The sequence below is a fragment of the Protopterus annectens genome, chromosome 5.part0 (genome assembly GCF_019279795.1).
Source record: "Protopterus annectens isolate FY-2018-M chromosome 5.part0, PAN1.0, whole genome shotgun sequence".
NCBI lineage: Eukaryota > Metazoa > Chordata > Ceratodontiformes > Protopteridae > Protopterus > Protopterus annectens.
In genome coordinates this window covers 554,984,901-555,008,947 of record NC_056735.1, presented here as the reverse complement: position 1 = coordinate 555,008,947, position 24,047 = coordinate 554,984,901, and positions in this window count along the sequence as shown.

The following is a 24,047-nucleotide window of genomic DNA, read 5'->3' as shown; positions in this document are numbered from 1 at the left end:
GACCAGTGTTCCACACCAGAGGTCAATTCCTCATTGGTCAGATCTAGACATCCACATCCCACCCCCATCCCCCATTAAAGAAACAACCGTAAAAAATTTCTTCAAAGCCAACTTCATGCTTCCTAAGACAGAAGTGGCAAACTTCACGACACCCATGCTGATGGACAATAGAGGTATTACTGCTGAATCCTACACAAATGCACTTTATAAGCACTTACACGAGTGCATGGATCATGCAATCCCTAACAGAACCAAGATGCTATCCTCCAAAAAAAGGAAGCCAATCTGGTGGTCCCCTACCATAAACAAACTCTACAGCAGAAGAAAGAAACATTTGCAAAAAAGAGTTCAATCCCATGATTGGAGGAAGTCCCTAGTCAGCATCAGTAAGAAGCTGATATCCCTCATAAAATACTCTAAAGCTAGTTACAAAAACAAAATTGCCACTGACTCTAAAGACAACCACAAAGCATTCTATAACTATGTCAAGAATCTCAATGGCAACACTCAGATCTGCTCTGAGTTACAGCACAATGGCACTAAATATACAGAACCAACTGATATTGCTAACATCTTGGCAGATAGGTTCATGCTAACTTTACCCCTCTCTCACCCCCTAAAGGGCCCATCTCTATACCGAAAGAATGCAAAGTTCCTGTAATCACGGATGCACAGGTAAAAACCACACTCTCCAAAGCCAAGAACACAGTATCCATGGGACCTGAAAACATCCCAGGTTGCATTCTACATGAACTACAGAATGAACTGGCACACCACCTAAGCAGCATGTTCAGTCATAGCCTCACCTCAGGCTTTGTGCCCACTGAATGACACACAGCGATGGTTATCCCACTCCACAAAGGGGGAACCACCATGGACCCCGGGAACTACCGCCCCATTAGCCTAACGAGTCTGGTCTGCAAGGCCATGGAACATATCATCATGGAATTCATAAACAAAGACATTGGTAATCTCCAACCTCTGGACCCCACCCAGTTTGGGTTTGTAAAAGATAGATCATGTCTCCTAAACCTGATAGACTTCTTTAAAGCAGTCACCAAAGCCGTAGATGAGGGTAAGGTAGTTCACTCAGCCTATCTAGATCTCGCCAAGGCTTTTGACACCATCCCCCACTAAGGAATTATAAATAAACTCACTAAACTAGGTATACATCCCTATGTCACAAGATGGGTTGCCAACTGGCTCACTGACAGAACCCACATTGTGAAAGTAGCAGACTCCAAATCCAACTTCAGACCAGTGACCAGTGGAGTGCCACAGGGTTCAGTCCTTGGTCCACTCCTGTTTGGTATCTACTTTTCTGAAGTAGAGGCTAACACAGAAGGTCTTTGGCTAATGAAGTTCGCAGATGACTGCAAACTAGGAGTCATAATCAGAACTCCTAACGATGTGGACATCCTACAAATGGGCCTCACTGAGACAGATGCCTGGTGTCAAAGCCATGGTCTCAAGCTCAATGCCAAAAAGTGCATTGTCATCCCCTTTGCTAAAAACTCTGTCCCCATGAACTACCACATAGGGGGTAGTCTACTTAACACTGAAAATGTGATAAGAGACCTTGTCTCACAGCTGGACAGTAGTCTCTCCTTTAATAATCACATCGCCACAGCAGTCAGGAAATCCTTCTATGTGGCACAACTCATCACAAAAGGTTTCTCATCCAGGAAAAAAAGAGGTCATTGTTCTCTTCTACTCGTCATTCATTAGACCTATTATAGAGTACAATGCCCCCTTTGGTATGTACTTCACAAGACATCTACAACAATTGGAAAGGTCGCAGAAATGCCTCACAAAGAGGATTACCACCCTCAAAAATCTCCAGCTTTACTCCATCGCATATCGCCTACTCAGAGGTGATCTCTGCCTAACATACAAAGCTATGTCAAACCCAGAGCTGCTGGACATGCTCTATTTAAAGAAATCCCATTCCCTCCAAGCTACATGCTCTGGGGACCTAAACCTTGTCACCACAATAAACAAAACATGTTGGAGGGATAAATTCATGTCCCAGAGACTTTCCATACTCTGGAACAAACTACCTATCTATATCAAACAAAGCTCCTCATTAGCACTCTTCAAGAAAAATCTTGATGATTGGATGGGAAATAGGAAATTCACCCCGGGGATCACCTTTGGGGCTCTGCTCAACAGGAGCACAGGAAAATAATTTTCTTGGGTGGCGAAAGCCAGCATACCTTTTTGGCTAGGCATATATAGGCCTTAGGGCCAATAGCCTAGTACCTACATATGAACCTATAAACCTATATAATGCTTTGTGGCTCATGTTTGCAATATTTTTCAGCTACTTCAATACTATAATATTTGCACAATCACCAGTGCAACAGTCTGGCCACATTATTATGATTATCGGTATACAGTCCTTCTGGCATTAGTATATCACAACCAGCAACACGATGTGCACCTATTTGCAATACCCTTTTACAACACCTACATTTACCTGTTTCTCCCATATGTTCAGTGGAGTTTGTCAATCAAAGTGTATGCAGTCCACTATCTTGGGCTGCTAATATTAACCTTGCATCTTTTCGTTTAAATTCACCTCTCCTTAACCATTCCTGCATTTGGTCCTGATCAACAAGAGATTTTTCCATGAGTTTTCTAATCTTGCAACTATATTTATGCATTTTCCACATTTCTTGCCTTCTCATCTAATCCTTTACCTTATATTCTTTCTTCTGTTTTTTGACACATTCAGCTGCTGCCTGATTTTTATCTGCTTCTGTTTTGATTTCCATTCCTGCTTGACACCGATATGCTTCCACTAAACTAAGCAGAGAAGTCATCTTACACTTATTCTCCTCATGTTTTAAAACTTTCACTATGTTTGAGTCTTGTGAGATAAGCAGATATGTATGCAGTCCTATGATTGGAGATATATACATGTAATCAGTGTTGAGGAGGCCCATACCTCCTTCTGAACCTGGACTATATAGCCTTGGTATTAACTGACTTTATAAATCACTTGATATGCATGAAACATCCTTCTTGTTTTCCTATCTAATCTATCCAACACTTTTAGGGGCCAGTCAGTCACTCCAAAACTGCGAGTTATGACAGGAAGATCAAATTGTTTTATAGCCTGGACTTTGTTCCTTGATGTCAGTGTTGTTTTCAATATTAATTTTAGTCTTCTGAAATATTCCTTACTTAGTTTTATTCACATTTGTTTGTATTTTATTGTTGATCATTCATCATTTCCCAGATATTTATAAACTACCTCTTGCACAAGCTCTTTTATATCACATTCCTGTCCAAGACTCATGTGTTTTTTCTTGGTGCTGCAGCTTTCCTGCTTTAAAAGTAGTTCTTGCACATTTATCAAGACCAAATGACACTTTTATATCTTCTGAAAATGTTTTGACCACTTGCAATTGTGCTTTCAGTTCCTTATCTGATGATCTATACAGTTTTAAATCATCCACAAATAGAAGATGAGAAGTCTTTATACTTTGTTGTTTTCTTGCCACCAAATTGTAGCCATGACCTTACCTGTTAAAAAGGCAGATTAATGGGTTAAGGGCAAGACAAAGGAGCAGCGGTGACAAAGAGTCACCCTGGGATATCCCCCTTTTGAATGTTTATCCCTGTAATAATAATTTGTCCTTTATCATGTTTAAGTGCAAAGTAGTTAGCCACTGATTCATGGTTGCTGTAGTGTAAATGATCAGTGTAAGGTTTATCTTATATTACTGTCAAATGCTTTTTTGTAGTCTATGCATGCCATACTTAGATTCTTCCCCTTTTAAAAGTTCTCCATTACAACTTTATTTAATAACAAATTATCCTTTCTTCCATATGACTTCCTTTTGTTCTATTGCTATGAATGAGTTTTCTTCTGAATGAGTATAAACTTTGTCAGCATCAATTCTAGTCTATAGTTTACATGTTGGTGGAAGGCAAGTTATCATGCTATGTTTTTTAGGATAGCTTGCTGTTCGCTGTTAAGTAAGAGTATTGTTTTTCCTGTTGTTAATCAAGCTGATGTCTGTTCAGAGTGTGCACATAAATAGTTCTTACTCATTGTTAAATCTTAATGTGAAGATGTTAATACTTTTATCCAGAAGTTAGGCACTGCATCTGGGCTTGGGGTTTTCCAAATAGGAGCTTTTCTTACCTTTGTTTCAATCATTCTGGCTGTTTCTTCACCCCAATTCACCATGTACAGTTGAACTTCTTATTCTTTCTTTTACTTCTTCTATCCGTTTACCATCTTTGTTATGTTCCAAAGAATCGTCCTAGATATTCCTCCAAAATCAGTTTCTTCTTTTTTTTTTGTGGTGTTTCAATTCCTTTTGCCTTGTTTCCCAGTTCTCTCAAAAAACTATTTTGTGTCATCAATAAATTACTTTTTTATATTTTTCCTTTATATTTATCTGCATATCTTATGTGCTGATATTTTAAGTTTATTATTTGTGACAATGCACAATACATCCTGATTTGTTTTGATACCACGCATTACTTTTATCACATCTAGCTTTCTGAGTATTTTTCTTGATCTGTTCCCTCTGCTATGCTCTTCTAACAGTAGCACTTCTTGTCTAAATTGCTTTAAAGTTTTAGTATAAGGATACCTCCATGATGACATTTGGTTTCTCCCCTTCCTTTCCCCTACTGACCTGTGTTTTTTTGGTAAGACTTTTTTCTGTTACTAATTTAGCTGCACAGTAATATAGCCTATTTACTTCTGTTATATCGCATGAACCTCTATGAACAGTCCTATTTACTGTTCATTTGTTTTATCAGAATTATAACTTCTTAGGTTTTAATGACTTTCTGAAGTCTATTTCTTTCATTATTCTTGATATGCCTGTCCATCTCTATCAAATCAAGCGACCCTTCTCTTAGATCATTTTCTTCTAAACTGAGGTCACATTCTTTGTTCTCCATTTCCCACAGGCATTCTACAGAAAGCTCCAGAGCATCTTACTGTGGCATAATCTCTTCAGTTTCATCCTGTGCCATACATGCACTTTCATATGGGAACTCACTGGCCTAGCACTCTACAGCATTTATCTCATCAGAGTTGCCAGTTTCCTGTTGCTTTCCTTCCTGTGCAACACCAACTGACTAGTTTTCTGTGGAAGGCTCCAAAGTATCTTCATATGGCAACTGATCAGATCTTTCCTGCTCTACTGATTTCTCTTTAATTTTGGAATCCAATGCTCTAGCATGCTGTGATGTTATCAGAGTTAGATTTTCTACATTAAATCCTTCACTTCGCAGGTAATCCATAACCTCAGTTTAGATTTCTTTAACTTCTCCATCACTATTCCTCTTTTCTACTTTTTAGACATTAGGTCGAGAGGAGGCAAGAGAACTAAACCAACAACAGGGTAAATGGTAAGATGGAATAGAGCCTAGATTTTATACCTCACTGATTTTTCTAGGTGTCTAAGACATTTCCAGTGATCCTGTAGGCATCTAATATTATCTGTTCATATTTATATAAGTAATTTAAAAAACATGCTGAGGTTGTAAATGTAACCTTTGATCTAAGGAACAGCACCTTAGCAGCACTAAACCCCTGTTATTCTGCTCTACACTACTAAGCTGGAAGAAAGATGAGGACACAAGGGTGGGATCAGAATATGTATCCAGATGGTGCAAATAAGAAGACCACCAAAATGTGACAATGCATACCCCCTGCACATTACCAGGTGAATACTCCTCCTTTTCTACCTACAGTGTGATTATATGATACATCACCTTTACATCTTATCCAATGGAGATCTCCTGGGGCTGTAGCTCATCCGCTGGATTGCTATACATGCCTAGCTTGGAATAAAAAGAAGAACTGAAATGACAAGACACAGTTCGATATTATGAGAGTTGTCAGCATCAGGGCACCATGTGGATGTTAATAAAATTATATGAAAATGAGGATCACCAAATAGGACAGTAACTAACCAGTTAGTATTTTCCAGATAAGCTACCTTCACCATGGTGAGGCGGAACATTTTTTAACATTTTTTCTGATGGAAAGCAGTTGTCACATGTGACCTCACAATATAATATTACCCAAATAACATCTTTGCAGGAAAGTAGACCCCTTGTACTTCTTTGCAGCATTACAATGGGACAAGGATGAGGAATCCAAGGATAACATAAGAATACACATCTGGATGGTAGAAGTATCTCAGTCTGTAGCCTGTGACAAAGAACATCCCATAAGCAACATAATCATGTGTTTCATCTAACCTGTTATAGATGTCTTAAACTGGGACATTGGTTTAAAATAATGCTCTGCATGAGTGCAGCACCTGACATGCATTACACTCAACAGCCAAAGGACAGAGAATACAGATGGAGGATGACATTCACCTGCATGGAACAAGGAGACAAAGCATCTGGTTGGAATGAGGAGCACAAGCCAGCAAATAGAAAGTGAGGCTCACACTTCAAATATAATTAACATTTTAGATTAGACATCAGTATAATATTTTCTATGGGGGATATCACCACAGGTGTGCAGAAATCTTCCTACTAAGTCATTATTTTGAACCAGCAGAAAAGAACAAGGATATGCAAAATCTGGATGGGATAAAGGTGACTGTGCACATGGTACAAAAACAAACATTGTGGAAATGAGCATATGTCTACAAACTGCATGGGAATAAGGACCACCAGGATTTGGAGAGCAACAGTTATACATTTGTGTGTGCCAGCTGAGCAACATCAAATGTGGTCAGATGAAATGTTATTTTAACATAATATAACATACAAAGAAAATTTCTTCAGGAGTACAACAAACCCTTCTGTTTTATCTACAACAAAATGTTTAGAAAAAACACTGAGTAGTAACATAATGGAAAAGGGAACACCATCTGTATAAAGTACAGTGTGTGATTAACATGTAATATTAGCAATATAGTCTGAAGGGACCTTTGTTTTACATGTCATCTGAAAGCATTCATCTGAAATGTGCAGTGCCCCCATGCTGCACTTTACATGTGTGTGCCACCTCAGCTACTAACAGTATAATCATACATCTCAGAGTACATCATCTGTGAAGGATAACACAACAGGTGTGTAGCAGTCCGTTTTGATTCTCTGCAGCCCTAGGATCAAATTCAGATAAGATCTGCAGGAAGAGAACAGTGGCACCAGATGAACTCTACATCAGAGGTTCATAGGTTCATAGGTAGGTACTAGGCCATTGGCCCTAGGGCCTATATAAGCCTAGCCAAAAGGTACCCTAGCTTTCGCCACCCAAGAAAATTATTTTCCTGTGCCACTGTTGAGCAGAGCCACAGAAGTGATCCCCGGGGTGAATTTCCTATCTCCCATCCAATCATCAAGATTTTTCTTGAAGAGTGCTAATGAGGAGTTTTGTTTGATATAGATAGGTAGTTTGTTCCATAGTATGGGAAGTCTCTGGGACAGGAATCAATCCCTCCAGCATGTTCTGTTTATTGTGGTGACAAGGTTTAGGTCCCTAGAGCGTGTAGCTCATCGGGATTGGGAATTCTTTAAGTGGAGCATGCCCAAAAGCTCTGGGTTTGACATAGCTTTGTATGTTAGGCAGAGATCACCTCTGAGTAGGCAATATGCGACGGAGTAAAGCTACAGTGTTTTTGAGACGGTCTGCGTAGGGCATCTGTTTGAGGTTGGTAATCCTCTTTGTGAGATATTTCTGTGGCCTTTCCAGTTGTTGTAGATGTCTTGTGAGGTGCATACCAAAAGGGGCATTGTACTCTATAATGGGTCTAATGAGTGATGAGTAGAGAGGAACAATGACCTCTTTTTTAATGGATGGGAAACTCTTTGTGATGAGGTGTGCCACATAGAAGGATTTCCTGACTACTGTGGCGATGTGATTATCAAAGGAGAGACTACTGTCCACCTGTGTCCCAAGGCCTCTTATCACAATTTCGGTGTTAAGTAGACTACCGACTATGTTGTAGTTCATGGGTACAGAATTTTTACCAAAAGGGATGACAATGCACTTTTTGGCACTGAGCTTGAGGCCATGGCTTTGACACAAGGCATCTGTCTCCGCAAGGCTCTTTTGTAGGATCTCTACATTGTTTGGAGTTTTGATTATGGCTCCTTGTTTGCAGTCATCTGTGAACTTCATTAGCCAAAGACCTTCTGTCTTAGCCTGTACTTCAGAGAAGTAGATACCAAACAGGAGAGGACCCAGGACTGAACCCTGTGGTACTCCACTTGTCACTGGTCTGAAGTTGGATTTGGAGTCTGCTACTTTCACAGTGTGGATTCTGTCAGTGAGCCACTTGGCAACCCATCTTGTGACATAGGGATTTATACCTAGTTTAGTGAGTTTATCTATAATTCCGGAGTGGGGGATGGTGTTGAATGCCTTGGTGAGATCTAGATAGGCTGTGTGAACCACCTTACCCTCATCTATGGCTTTGGTGACTACTTCAAAGAAGTCTATCAGGTTTAGGAGACATGATCTGCCTTTCACAAACCCGAACTTGGTGGGGTCCAGAGTTTGGAGATCACCAATGTCATTGTTTATAAGTTCTATGATGATACGTTCCATAGCCTTGCAGACCAGGCTCATCAGGCTAATGGGACGGTAGTTCCCGGGGTCCGTGGTGGCTCCCTTTTTGTGAAGTGGGATAACCGTCCCTGTGCATCATTCAGTGGGCACATAGCCTGAGGTCAGGCTATGACTGAACATGGTACTTAGGTGGGGTGCTAGGTCATTCTGTAGTTCATGTAGAATGCAGCCTGGGATGTTGTCAGGTCCCATGGATGCTGTGTTCTTGGCTTTGGAGAGTGTGTTTTTTACCTGTGCAGCCGTGATTACAGGAACTTTGCATTCTTCCAGTATAGAGATGGGCCTTTTAGGGGATGAGAAGGGGGTAAAGTTAGCACTGAACCTATCTGCCAGGATGTTGGCAATATCAGTTGGTTCTGTATATTTAATGCCATTGTGCTGTAACTCAGAGCAGATCTGAGTGTTGCCATTGAGATTCTTGACATAGCTATAGAATGCTTTGTGATTGTCTTTAGAATCAGTGGTGATTTTGTTTTCATAACTAGCTTTGGAGGATTTTAGGAGGGATCTCAGCTTCTTACTGAGGCTCACCAGGGACTTCCTCCAATCATGGGATTGAACTCTTTTTTGCAAATGTTTCTTTCTTCTGTTGTAGTTTGTTTAATGGCAGGGGACCACCAGATTGGCTTCCTTTTTTGGAGGATAGCATCTTGGTTCTGTTAGGGATTGCATAATCCATTCACTCGTGTAAGTGCTTATAAAGTGCATTTGTTTAGGATTCAGCAGTCATACCTCTGTTGTCCATCAGCATGGGTGTCATGAAGTTTGCCACTTCTGTCTTAAGAAGCATGAAGTTGGCTTTGAAGAATTTTTTTTACGGTGGTTTCTCTAATGGGGGCTGGGGGTGGGATGTGGATGTCTAGAGTGATTAGCTTGTGGTCGGATCTGACCAATGAGGAATTTACCTCTGGTGTGGAACACTGGTCATCCATCTTGGTAATGACCAGGTCTGGGATATTGCTGCCCCTGGTGGAGGTGTGGATAAGTTGATCCAAGGCATTGGAATTTATGAATTCCAGAAAACGTTGAGCACAAGAGTTGGTACATGAGTAGTTTTCCCAGTTAATGGTGGGGTAGTTGAAATTGCCCATTATTAGGGTGTTAGGTTGTACCCTAATATTTTCCAATATATCAAGAAATAAGGAGTGGGAATCCTGGGGCATGGTGGGGGATTTGTAGCAAGCTACAATTTGGATTGTGGTCTTTCCCAGAGTTAGTTGCACTTGGATAATCTCAGATGCATTATGCTGAGCAACTAGCCTGGAGGTGTGGATATCCTTAATGAATATGGACAGGCCTCCACCTTTAGTGTTTCAGTCCAGGTTAGGTGGCTGAAAGGTGTGGTATGAATTATAGCCTGGTAATGCAGGGGTACTCTCTGGAGCCTTGAACCAGGTCTCTGTCACTGCACAGATGTCGATGTTCTCCATTTTAAGGAGTGCCTCGAGTGAGTGCAGTTTGAGGTTTAGACTTCTAGCATTGAGTAGCAATACCCTCAGATTTTGCTTGCTTGTACCTGTTACAGTGGTGAATTTGTCATTTGAACCTTGCCTACAAAAGGCACTATAGGGGTGGCTAGAGCCTTAGCCAGTATCCAGAATCCCTGGGGAGACAGGCGCAGGCCGTCTCTGGCAAAGCATGGTGGTTTGTCGATCATGTCATCCCAGGCAGACAGATACTGGATCCCCTTAGAATGACACCAGAAGCTTAGCCAATTGTTGAAGTCAATTATTTTGTCCTTGTACTGTGGTATCATTCTGGGTGATAGCAGGATACTACTCAGGGCTAGAGTCATACCTGCCTGAGCTACAAGATCGGACAGCTCCTCCATGTCCCTTTTTATGTAGTCCAGGGAGGTATGACTCAGGTCATTCACACCAACATGGACAATGACAGAGTCATATTTGTACTTGTTGTGGAGTGACCTGAGTGCATGCGTTATATGGTGGATCCTGGCACCCGACAGGCAGCTGACAGTAACTTTCTCCTTGTTTAGCCTGGTGAGTGGAACATCAGTGTGCCTGACTATAGAGTCACCTATGACTAGAGTGTTGGGTACATTGTTATGCCTTATGGGCTGTGGTTGAATGGCACACTGAGTTTGTGGGCTATGTGTCATTTGGGTTTTGTTGGGGGGGTGGAGGTTGCTTGTGTTTCTGCTTTGGAGGTCCCTGTTGCTTGGGCAGGTTTTTACTGAGAGCCTCTGGGAATGTAGGTGTGCGTTTTGTGTTTCTATGTGTGTGTTTTGGTGGTATAGGTTTTGAGGGACTATGTGATGTGTGGTGTGGTGCAAGTGTTTATCTTCTCCTCTTGACTGTCTAGTCCAGTCTTGGGTGAAGAGAGCTTTGCTTCTAGTTTGGCTATATAAATGCATCTCTCACAGGTTGTAGTGTTGGGTGGTAGGAGGAGAGGGTTGTCTGTGTACATGAGGCAATTGCTGCATTGCCCCAAGATGCCCAGATTCATCAGGTAGACAGGAGAAAACATCGAGAGCTGACCCTTAGACATGCCTGGATAGGTGCTTATTTATTAAGTACTAAAAACTGTTTTCTTCTACACTAGTGAGAAAAGTTGAGTGTTGTAGTAATTTGTAGCTTATTTAGTGCTTACAACGAGTTCTGAGCAAGTGCTGAGCTCAAAGAAACAGACACGTTCTGAAACTAAATAAATGGCTAGTTCTAAGAAACAAAATTAAGCTAGAAGGCTTCCCTCCAACACAGAAAGGGTTGGTCGCTCAAGCTTACAAATAGTCCTGGGCACAGCAAATCTGTATGTGGACTAGACTGCTTACAGGAAAGGCAGGAAATAAGCTTAGAATTGTTTATTTTTTTTAAGTGGAAAGAGAGAAAGGAGGAGCAGAAACTAAGTGGATTGGCCTTCTCAAATGTTCTCCCTGTATTAGGTAGAATGAGGTAATGACACTAGACTGGGAGGAGTGTCCCAGATCAAATTTGCAGTAGGGGCGGGCTTCTGCAAAGCAACCAACTAACTATAATAACAACATAGGAATAGGGAGGGTGGCAAACAAACTGCAGAAATGTTTTTTGCAGCAGTAAAGCAGCAGTGAACCTTTAAATTAAAGTTTTAAACAGAAAAAGGAGCCTCTAGAGAAAGCTTTTAACTGCAAACAAGTTATATGACACACTCCTTGGCAAGATATCAGAAAAAAACAACCCAAACAGATGCTTAATAAAAGTAGACAAGTTCCAGTTAATACCTCACACACAGTGAAACTAGCTAGAAAAGTATGCAGTAGACAAAGTGCTATAAATAACTTGGAAAATAAGCAAAAAAACAAGATATGTAATATTATATATTATATTTCCGAGTTTGCTCAGTACCCTTCCTTCAATTAGCTCAGTGTGAAATGGCAGAAACACTTACAAACTTAACTTCTTAGGTAACAGAAAGTTGAAACCTGAGACAACTTTAAAAAAAAGCTTGAAACCTCACGACAGCCACAGGCCTCCTCATGCCTTATGATGCTACACAACCCTCTCATAAGGCAAAGGTAAGACCACCAGCATGAACTACAAATGTACACCAGGATGATGTGAAGAAGTCAACTGCCAGCATCACATGAGAAGCAGAAGATGAGCACCAGCATTCATGTCTACAGCCTGAGCTTAAACAATATTATGTAGTTGCACACTGTTAAATGAATCTTATAGAAGGGCAGCTCATCACATGTCCGGCATGTCCAACTTATGGTCTGCAGTAATAGAGCTATCAACAACATGGTAAGATGTAACATAAGGAACTATTATCAACATGCTCCGAGGTAACATATAGAGCTAGCATCATCATGGTCCAAGGTTACATACAGAGCTATCATCAAAATGGTCAGGGGTTACATACACAGCGATCATCAACACTGTCTGTAGCAAAGTACAGAGCTACCAGCAACACAATCAGAGGTAACATACAGAGCTATCAGCAACATGGTCAGAACTAACATACTAAGTTATCATCACCATGGTCAGAAGTAACATACACAGGTATCATCAAAATGGTCAAGGGTAACATACACAGTGATCATCAACACTGTAGTAAATACAGAGATACTATCAACACAATCAGAGGTAACATACAGAGCTATCATCAACATGGGCAGAACTAACATACTAAGTTATCTAAGTACAGTCACATGTAACATACAGAGCTATCAGCAACATGGTCAGAACTAACATACTAAGTTATCATCAGTCATGAACATTTTACCTAAACTACCACCAGAATCATTCTCATGGGATCTCAGCTTTATGGCTCACTGATGGCAGTGCGTCAGCAGTGCAGTACCCTCATAATGATGATCTATAGCACACGTGCAGAAATGATACATACCATTTTATTCTTACTTTTACTTTTAATTTTTTGTTGATTGTACACTATGTGTATGCATTTTGTATCCTTATGGTCTTAAAATGTGTGTATTGTATGTATTGTTTGCTCTTTCACTCAGTTATTATTTTTATTATTTATTTTATTTATTTTTCATTTGTTGATAGGGAGAGTCCTACTGGATACATGTCAATTTTCAACAGTCCCCGGGAGAAAATCTCCAAAGATCAAATAACAAGCAAATATAAGATTTATACATAGCATGCACATTTTCATTGGTAAACACAAGTTTTAACATGGTTACATAGTTATGAAGTTTAAAAATACAATAGTTACATAGAATGTATGTATTTTTCTAGTTATACCATTGCATGAGACAAAACATAAGTAAGAGGAGGTCAGGGTGAGATGTTAGGGTCAATTTTTGAGTCTAGAAGTTGCATTCAAGTTGAAATGTGTACACTGTCAGTCTGTTAAGGTGGATATTAGCAGGTGAAACAACATAGTTAAGTGGCAGGTTATAAGGATTAAGTGAGAAGACAAGGAAAAGAGGAGATATAATGATTTAGAATGAAAGAATAGTGTAGAGATTTGTTAGAGAGTAAAATAGTGTTGTCTTAGTGCCAGTATCTGAGTACGTACTAGTTAAGGAGTCTGATGAGGAGGTGGGATTAAGAGAAGCTACAGGAAAAATAAAGTTACAATTCCTCATTAAAGTTGTGACAGGGAGCAAGAGAATAGGGAAGAGGGTGAGTGTGGTTGGGGAGGTCAACCTGGAGGGGAGCAGGGGCATATCCATGTGAGTTTTAGATGTTCTTTGAGTAGCCTTTAAATATAACCTTCGAGTCTGCTGACGTAACAGCAGAAGGTAAGGAGTTCCAAATTTTGCTTATATAGCTAGGGAAGAGGGAGTCACCTGATGTGTTATTGCTTTTGGTCACCTTGATTAGTCTTTTGTCTTTTGTATCTTATTTTATTTATTACTACTTCTACTCCTATTGTATGCATGTTTGGCACTTTCCTCCCTGGACCCACACTGAAACGGGGCAGTCTGCTGTCCTGTAAGAGCTTCCTGGTAAACAAAAGTAAGTACATAATTAAAAGAAATACAGAAATGAGAAGCACCGTGATTGCCTAAGGATGGATATCCAGCTGGTATGAGGATGAAAAGCATGAGCATGAGATGTGCTGCACCAACTATTAGAATGTGTGTGCGTGAACGTGGGGGTTGTGTGTGTGTGCGCATGTTTACATATTAAGTCCATGCTAATTCTGACATCATCATATGAAACCTCACTTTTGCATCTTATTGGAAGGATATAACCTCACATCAGCAACAGGCCTCCTCATGCCTTATGATGCTACACAACCATCTCATAAGTCAAAGGTAAGACCACCAGCATGAACTACAAATGTACACCAGGATGATGTGAAGAAGTCAACTACCAGCATCGCATGAGAAGCAGAAGATGAGCACCAGCATTCATGTCTACAGCCTGAGCTTAAACAATATTATGTAGTTGCACACTGTTAAATGAATCTTATAGAAGGGCAGCTCATCACATGTCTTGCATATCCAACTTATGGTCTGCAGTAATAGAGCTATCAACAACATGGTAAGATGTAACATAAGGAACTATTATCAACATGCTCCCAGGTAACATATAGAGCTAGCATCATCATGGTCCAAGGTTACATACCGAGCTATCATCAAAATGGTCAGGGGTAACATACACAGCGATCATCAACACTGTCTGTAGCAAAGTACAGAGCTACCAGCAACACAATCAGAGGTAACATACAGAGCTATCAGCAACATGGTCAGAACTAACATACTAAGTTATCATCAACATGGTCAGAACTAACATACACAGGTATCATCAAAATGGTCAAGGGTAACATACACAGTGATCATCAACACTGTAGTAAATACAGAGATACTATCAACACAATCAGAGGTAACATACAGAGCTATCATCAACATGGGCAGAACTAACATACTAAGTTATCTAAGTACAGTCACATGTAACATACTAAGTTATCTAAGTACAGTCACATGTAACATACTGAGTTATCTATGTACAGTCACATGTAACATACTAAGTTATCTAAGTACAGTCACATGTAACATACTGAGTTATCATCAACATGGTCAGAGGTAACATCAGTTTAAAATCTTACCAGAGGGTGAAAATAAAAGAGGCAACAACCAGCTTTTGCTGCTCCACAACATTAGGATGGGAAAACCTGGACAGAAACAGGACACACATTAGGGTGAATGAGAAGCATAGGGCTTGTATCAGACTATCCATCTGTATAGAATAAGGATAGGAACATCAGAATGGGACTTTGAACAGCACATACACAATAGTAAGTATGTATTTTATCTGATCTACCATAATGTGAATAGACGTGATCTCAGGAGTACAGATCACCCATTATCCTACTCTACAAAGATACTGAGACGCAAGAATGAGGTGAACGAGAATGTCAAAGTCCATCTCAATGACATGAAGATGAGCAGCAGCAGGATGGTATGAAAACTCTCAGAAAAGTATGAAGATATGGACCACCACCTCAGGTTAAAAGCACTAAAAGCACAATGGAATCTTGTTCAACAGACCTATCTTCTGCATGATCAGAATCATCATTTTATTTTGCTATCTTTTCTGAATGTCAACACCTTTGCAATATAGCATACAGTATGGTGCAGTGCACTTCATATGATACAACAGGTATAAGGGCCACGAGGATGAAATGTGGATACTATTGGGATGAAATGACAAGAAGGAGTGTGTGTGTGTGTGTGTGTGTGTGTGTGTGTGTGTGTGTGTGTGTGTGTGTGTGTGTGTGTGTGTGTGTGTGTGTGTGTGTACATAACCTGGGATACCTGAAATTTGGTCCAGTGGATACTTTGTCGTACATATTATTTGAAAGGATGTCTGTAGGTACTGCAACACCAGCATGCTGCTATTAATAAGAATGATACAACAAGTTTACAAGAAGTACAATTTCAAGATGGAGATGCATATCCAAACTGGCAAGACAAAAGGAACAAGATACACACCTGTGTGTTCCACCTGAGCTACCTCCACTGGTATTAAATGGGACCTCAGTTTACATCTTTTCTGAAGGAAATTACTTGCAGGAGTGCAGCAATGTATTTTGTTCATCTACAGCACCACCTATACACATATTTTTCATCCTGCCTGTCACAATCATGATGATTTTAGACACCAGTATGACATCATATCTCGGTGACTCCATTACAAGTAGGCAGCAACTACCCATTTGCTGTTGTGCAGAGCAGGTTTTAAGAAAGGTGAGAAGCACCTGGACCACGTGATGTACACAATGGAATGGTTCAAGTACGTGAAGCAACAGGGTAAAATGGAGAGCATGAGTTACAGAGTGAAAAACGTGGCCTGGAGGGGAACCAGTTTAAGATCATATTTTATAACTTACACCACACAATTAGAGAAATTGAATAACCACCTGCAGAACAGAAGGAAGAACACTGAAAATGAATATAGCAGTAGGACTTGTGTTTGGATGTATGATCATAAGGGCCAAGAGGATGTGATAAGAAGCATCTGCTACACACTGGCAAGTTTCACCTAAATGTAAACAGTATTGTCTGAATGGACCTCACTTCCTTTTGTCATTAGTGTACAGCACCTCAGGAGAACAGCATCAACGAATTCTACCCAGGATAACACAAGCATGAGGACCACATGGATGACAGGTCTATTATCAACTGCACACTGCTAAGTAAGTAGGTAAGTAGGGGTTCACCCTGAGTTACAACAAATGTGGCCAGATAGAATTTTACTGTGGAAGGTCTTATGCAGGGCAGCACATCAACAGGGTAGCACATTGTGATAGCCTCTACGCAATAAGATGAGACATGGAAGAGAAGCAAAAGGCATGAACCAGGCTACCTGTCCAGCTGATATGAGGATAAGGACAATCAGGATAGATCACAGAGCAACACATTCATAGTGCTAATTGTATCTTTTACCTGAACTACCATGATGTGATTAGATGGGACCTCAGTAGTGAAGATCACCGAAAATATGCAGCTCTACTGATACGGAATGCAGCTAGAATGAAAGAAACCAGAATGCCAAGGCTTATTAGAATGCAAAGAGTATGAGCAGCACTAGGATGGAATGATGTGTCTTCATAAGGACACTGAGTATGATGACTACCAGTAAAGGAGCTCCAGTAGCACCATAGACATGTACCTTCTAGCAGAACTATCCCCAGAATCTTCAAACTGGGCATCTTTTCACATTTTTCTTCTGAATACCATAATTTCTGTATAGAGGCCATTATGCTAAAGTGCACCTCCAGGACGGAGCAGAGATCAGCGCCAGCAGAATGGGATGAAGGTGTGACTTGGGAGGGAATGAGGAGAAGAACAGGAAGACAGGGAGAAGGAGCAACAGGTTCACAGAGGTAAGTCTGTGTTTGACTTGATATTTTCCAACACTGATAAGACCTGACAGAAATCTGGAGAAACTGTGCATATGAAGAGCAGAAGTGATCTAGCTGGAGGAGTAACAGACACATGTAGAACAGTATGTGACTTGCTGTGAAAATGAATAATCTATGCACTAAAATCTTTTGATTTGGACGAAATTTGGATGAAGAAGTGCCAACAGACTTCACAGAAATAAGGAAGATGAAGATGTGATACGCACCATATACACACTGTTGCGTTAATGTTTGAACTATACTCAATGTGTTTTTTATGGAGCTTAGTTTAAAACTATAAGGATGAGATAATAATGAACTTCTGGTGGGAAAATGCATGAACCCCAGTAGCCTGTGAGCTGTGCAACACCAAGTAAGCACCCGTAGTTGTTTAACAGCTATTAAAAATATTACAAACTAAAATATCACCTGATGCGTGGGATATCCCACCTTCTACACAAAAGTAAAAGCATTATCACTAAATAGTGCAAGGATGAGATGAATACATTTATCTAGAAGGGACAAGGATGAGGGACATCAGGATTGGATAAGAAGCCCCATCTGTCCATTTATTGAGATATTGATAATATTGTCTACTTAGATATCATCTTAACATGTTAGCTAAAGAGTTGCATTAAAGGAGTGCAACAACACCCCATAAACCCTTATTTAGAATAATGAAAAGACAAGGATGAAGAAAACCATAAAGAGATAAATATGCACATGCAAATGATATGAAAACATCTAGCATCAGATGAGGCTGCCTGCATCGGGTCTATATTACAACGTCGAACTAAAACAAGTTCAAACATTGTAATATCGAACCCTAAAGTCCGAAAGTTAAAACTAGCGAAGCCACAGCACATCATCTTTTTTCCCAGGGAAAAAAATAGGTGTGCCATTTTCGGGGCTTTGCTATTTCCTCCACTGTGGTGCGATCTTTGAGTTGGTATATTTAAGTAGGGGGTGGGGGGCACAGAGAATCCCCCCACTTTAGATTAAGTTTAAGGTTACATTTTTTTTGGTCACAGAACAGTGATTTTTTTCTCTGGGAAAAAAAATCGCTGTTCTGTGTTTTCGGTTTTGTTGGGTTTGGGACTTTACGGTTCAATATTACAATGATCGAAATTTTGTTAGTTCGACGTTGTGATATAGACCCACCTGCATCATGTATGAAGACAAGGATCAGCTTGTTAAGAAGATTATCAGGTACACAACTGAGTTGTGGAGAGAAGTACCTGTGATGAGGTCAGACGGGATCGCAGTTTCTATCCCTTCCTAAAGAAAACTGAGCAGCACCTCAGATGTAGAGAATCATCCTTATGTGTCTCTACAGCACAAGGAATGGAAAAAGATGAGTAGTGAAAATTAGCAACATCTACATGTAGTCATTTATGTGAGTGAACTAAGATGCCAGCAACTTGATCTAAAGGGGTCAGAGTTTTTCATCTTGTCTGAAAAAGACACCTGAAGACTGTAACATCTCCAGAGTGCTATAAATAAGAATATTGAAAAAGACAAAATTGCTGAAGGATAAGATAAACATGCACATCCAGATTAGCAAGGGAGAAGGAACACCAGATGCATATCTGTGTGTTCCACCTGAGTTTTCTCCATTGACATTAGATGGGACCTCAGTTTACATATTTTCTGAATGACATCACCTTTGGAGAGTATCTGTGTACCTATGTTCTAGTCTAACACTACAATGGCTTAAAATGAAAAGCACCAGAATGGAAAGTCTATTGTTACTGGTACACTTATGTTCACTATAAGCATCACAGTCGTAATCATATGAGACCTCAGCATTACATCATATCCTGGAAATACCATGGAGATATGCAGTAAAACCCATTTTCTGCTGTAGAAATTAGGCTGCAAGAAAGTAGAGATACTCTAGGATGATATGAGGTTACATTGCATGATGGGTCAGGTATGTGTAACAATCAAGGAAGATCAGGAGTTAGACACAGGAATCTGTCTGTTCCTCTTGAGCTACCATAGTCATGGCTTAAATGGAACCAGTTTAGGATCTTCTTTCAATAACTGCACCTTAGGATTATGGGAGTTCCTAAACAGGTCCACAACCCTAGGAAGGCACATAGATAAGGAGAATGTGGACTGCAGGAGGACCAGTATCATAATGACCAGGAAGATGAAATTTGAAGCGTATGTCTCACATTGGCAACTTTCAACTAAAACATCACCTGTATTGACTGAATGGACCCAACAGTATCTTTTTCCACAAAGTTCAGCAGCTCAGGAGTTAAGTATCCACATATGCTACTAACCAGGATAGAGCAAGGTTGCCGACCACTAAACCCACAAGAAGAGTATCTGCTACACACTGGTAGGTAACTCAGTAAATGTTCCACCTGAAATACAGCAAACCTGTACAGGTGGAATTTTAGAAAGAGATCTTACCAGAAGGGCAGTGGATCAGCAGAGCAGCAAGTCTGTTATGAAATATGCAGCTGTAAGCTTGGACATGATTGAGAAGCACAAGGTGTGGACTAGGGTAACCATCCAGATGCTATGAGGGTGAGACATTTGCTCCATTTTCAGTGGTAAGTGCAATGTTTAGCTGAACTATCCTGATGTAATTAGATGGGACCTCACTATTGCAGATCAACCATTATGCTCTTCTATAGACATCAGGCATAGCAACAATATGGCCCTCAAAAGTGGCAGAGCTTATGTGGAGGCAACAAGGAAGAAGGGCATCAGGATGGCATGATCTCTCTCAAAAAAAAAATACAGGAATAAGGACCAATAGTTGAATGAGGAACACCAGTAGCAACCCAGAAGTATATCTTCCAGCATACATATCTCGAACATAGTCAAATTGGATATCACTTGACCATCTTTTCTGAATTTTAGTATCTCTGGAATATAGCATGCAGTATGATGCAATACATCTCTGGGATTGGACAGTCATGAGGTACATCAAAATGAGGTACACCAGAGTTGTTTATGGAGAAGGTGTACAGATTCATACAGATGAGTATGTGTTTCACTTGTGGCTTTTCTAGACTGGTCATAAATCTTGGGACTGGGGTGCATGCAAGCAGATGAAGTAAGGTTAAAAGAAAACAACCACGTCCAGGTAAATATATGCCCCACATGAGATGCCTTCAGTATGGTGAATTTGGGCATCAAAGTAACCTGCAACGTAATGGGTCACATCTCATGAATGCAGCATCATGCCTAAGATACACTAGGATGCACCACAAAGGCACAAAGATGAGAAGAACAAGGTAAAGAATAACCTATGTAGCCAGATAGGTTGAAAAGAATCTGTGGGAATTCATTTAATACCTCCAGACTGCACTAAGACAAGGACGACTAATGTGATGAGCAGCATTTACATATTGGTATATTACATGTTTGCTCCACAAAACGTGGTCATATGGGATAACAATTACAAAACCATATCCAATCAAAGGAGTAGCAACTTAGGAGAAAAGCACCACCACTTATCTTTAGCCCAAGAATGAATGGAAGTGAAAAAGTTGGCCAATGCCAGGATTATGCAACTTATGTGCCAATGCAATGTTAGGAGAGCAAATATGGAGGGATGAGGTAATTATGATGAACATCAAGATGAGGTGAAGATATATTACTGGAATAGAACGTGATGAAATTCGCAAACTATTCTGAGGTGCTCAAACGTATCCTCAATGCATGCCATCAGATGGAAACTTTATTTATCCCGGTATCTGAAGACAGTATCACATTACTGCAGCAAAAGACTAAAAACCAACTGTATGCTTCTGTGCAGAACTAGCATGAGATAAGGGATGAGGAGCAGAAGGATGAAACAATAACACACATCTGCAGGGAAAAAGCAGGACAACTGCTAGCATGAGATGTGCAGCACCAAGTAAGTGCATGTTTTCCAACAGATCTATTACAGGTATTATTAACTAGGGACTAGGGCTTGTGTAGAAAATACACCACCTCAGAAGTGGAGTACCTTAGCCTGTGCTCAGTAGTAACAGGATGCTCACGGATGACGGGTGTAAGGATGATATAAAGGCATGCAAACAATGTTCATTTATTACTAATGATAGTAGTTTGTATATCGCTTCAAGGAAATACAAATTCAAAGCAATTGGTTATTATAACTGTGGGACTAAAGGTGTCGTGTATCTTGGAACATGTACCCAGTGCCTCAGTTTTTACATTGGTAAAACTGAGAGATCTTTAAGGAAAAGAATTTATGAACATCTGTATGATGTTTCAAAGAAGAAAGACACAAATGTCTTTTATAAACACTCTTTACAATGCCCCAATATGCAATTGAAATTTATGGTTTTAGAACAGGTCACACAGAATCCAAGAGGAGGCGATTGGGAAACATTGCTGGAATATAGGGAATTGTTGTGGCAATTGAAATTAAATGCCACTAGACCCCCTGGGCTTAATGACAACGTTAGTATTGTTAGTGTACTGAAGTTGAGGAGGGCAAGATTATAACATCATAGTACAAATTACATATGTGATGTATAACACAATATTCCACCACAGTGCACATTTTACTTATTTACTTTATTACCATCAGTTAATTTTGATTGTCATAAATTTCATAAATTTTGCATTTCATTGCATGTTAGGGTCAGGTGCTGAATATATTTTATTCGAATATGCTTTATTTGAATATCTTTTATTTGAATAGGTTTTATTTGAATATGAATTTGTAATAATTTTTTAACTACATGTTTTTTATATTTTATTAGTATGTGAGCATATTTTTTACTTTGTGCATAGGCATGGTTTTAAAATATACAAACATATATATATATTTTTTGTAAGCATTTGTTTTTTACATAAGGCATTAAGGTCTATACAGTTTTTTATGTGAGGATGTCTTTAAAATAGAATTAACTGAATTTGTAGTTAGAATTAATTGTAGGTCATGTGACTAGTAAATAAGTATATAAAGTAATTTGTTTCTTCAGTCTACATCTTGATAAAGCCTGGTATTAACCAGGCGAAAGCGCTTGATTGAATTTTGACTGCTGTTCGTTTTATACTTTGTTACGTCCATTAAAGACAGTTTTACAACTTTTTTTGCTTCGGTCGTCTTCAACTGTGGAATTACATTCCATTATATGATATAAAGACATTCATCTGGGTGGCACACACCAAGGAGCATAAGGATTGGATATGGACACCTACTTCTCTATTTGTGACATTATTACCAATAATTTCAGATCAGAAATCAATTCGACATCTTATCTGAAAAAACAGCATCATAGAAGTGTAGCAATACCATAATTTAACAATTATTTAGAACATGGAAAGAATAAGGATTTAGAAAACTGTGATGCGATAAGGCTGCACATTCAGATGGTATGAAAATATCCAGGGTCAGATGAGGATATGACAACCATGATATAAAGCTTACTGGCTATACCAGCTATGTTTTACAACAGAGCTACTCGTAGTGTGGTCAGGTGGGACCACACTGTAGCACCTTACTTAAAGAAAAATTTGCAGAACCTCAGAAGTAGAGCACAAGCCTAATGGTAGTCCAATGCACAGGCATTAAAAAGGCACTATCTCCATATCATAGTGTGTGGTTAACCAGAGATACCAACAGCTTTGTATATTGGGGACTTAATAGTGTAACATGAAGGAGAAACCCTGAGTACTGCCATGCCATCATGCTGTTCTAAATAGGAATGTTGAAGAGAATTGACACCAGGACTAGATGAACATGCATATACAGATCTGTTAAAGCCAAACACTCTTCAAGAAAAATCTTGATGATTTGATGGGAAATAGGAAATTCACCCCAGGGATCACTTATGTGGCTCTGCTTGACAGGGGCACAGGAAAATAATTTTCTTGGGTGGCAAAAGCCAGGGTACCTTTTTGGCTAGGCTTATATAGGCCCTAGGACTAATAGCCTAGTACCTACCTATGAACCTATGAACCTATGAAATACACATGTATTGGTTGCACATGAGTTGTCTCCATTGGTTTTAGACTGGACCTTAGTTTACATTCGTTCTGACGCAATCTTCCTCTTAAGGATAGCAATGTGGTTATGTCGAATACAGGAATAGAATGAGACAAGAAATGTAAACATCAGAATGGGCAGTGGATCCCTAACCAAACATTCTTGTTCAATTAACTTACTTATCAAACTCATGATCATGACGGTTCTACACATAACATTTTATCTTATCTTGTACACATCACCAGTGAAAGGCAGCACTGGCCTGTTTGCTGCACTACAAACTAGGCTGGAAGAAATGAGGTTATAATGGGATGTTTTAAGTGTGAGGAGAAGTAGTTAAGATGGAGAGCATAACCTAAACATTCTAAAACGTCTGTTGCACCTACTCTACCATTTAAATGCCCAGGAGAGTCCAGATTAAGATATCAGCATAATAACAACTGTACCTCATGTTTACAGCAAATCCCACAGCTCTATATACTTAGGAAGGAACACAGATGAGAGGAATGTGGATATCAGGATGACTTACATATCAATGACAAGATCAGAACAACCAAGAGGATGACGTGAGAAGCTAGTTATGAAAACAAAATCGCCACTGATTCTAAAGACAACCACAAAGCATTCTATAGCTATGTCAAAAATCTCAATGGCAACACTCAGATCTGCTCTGAGTTACAGCACAATGAC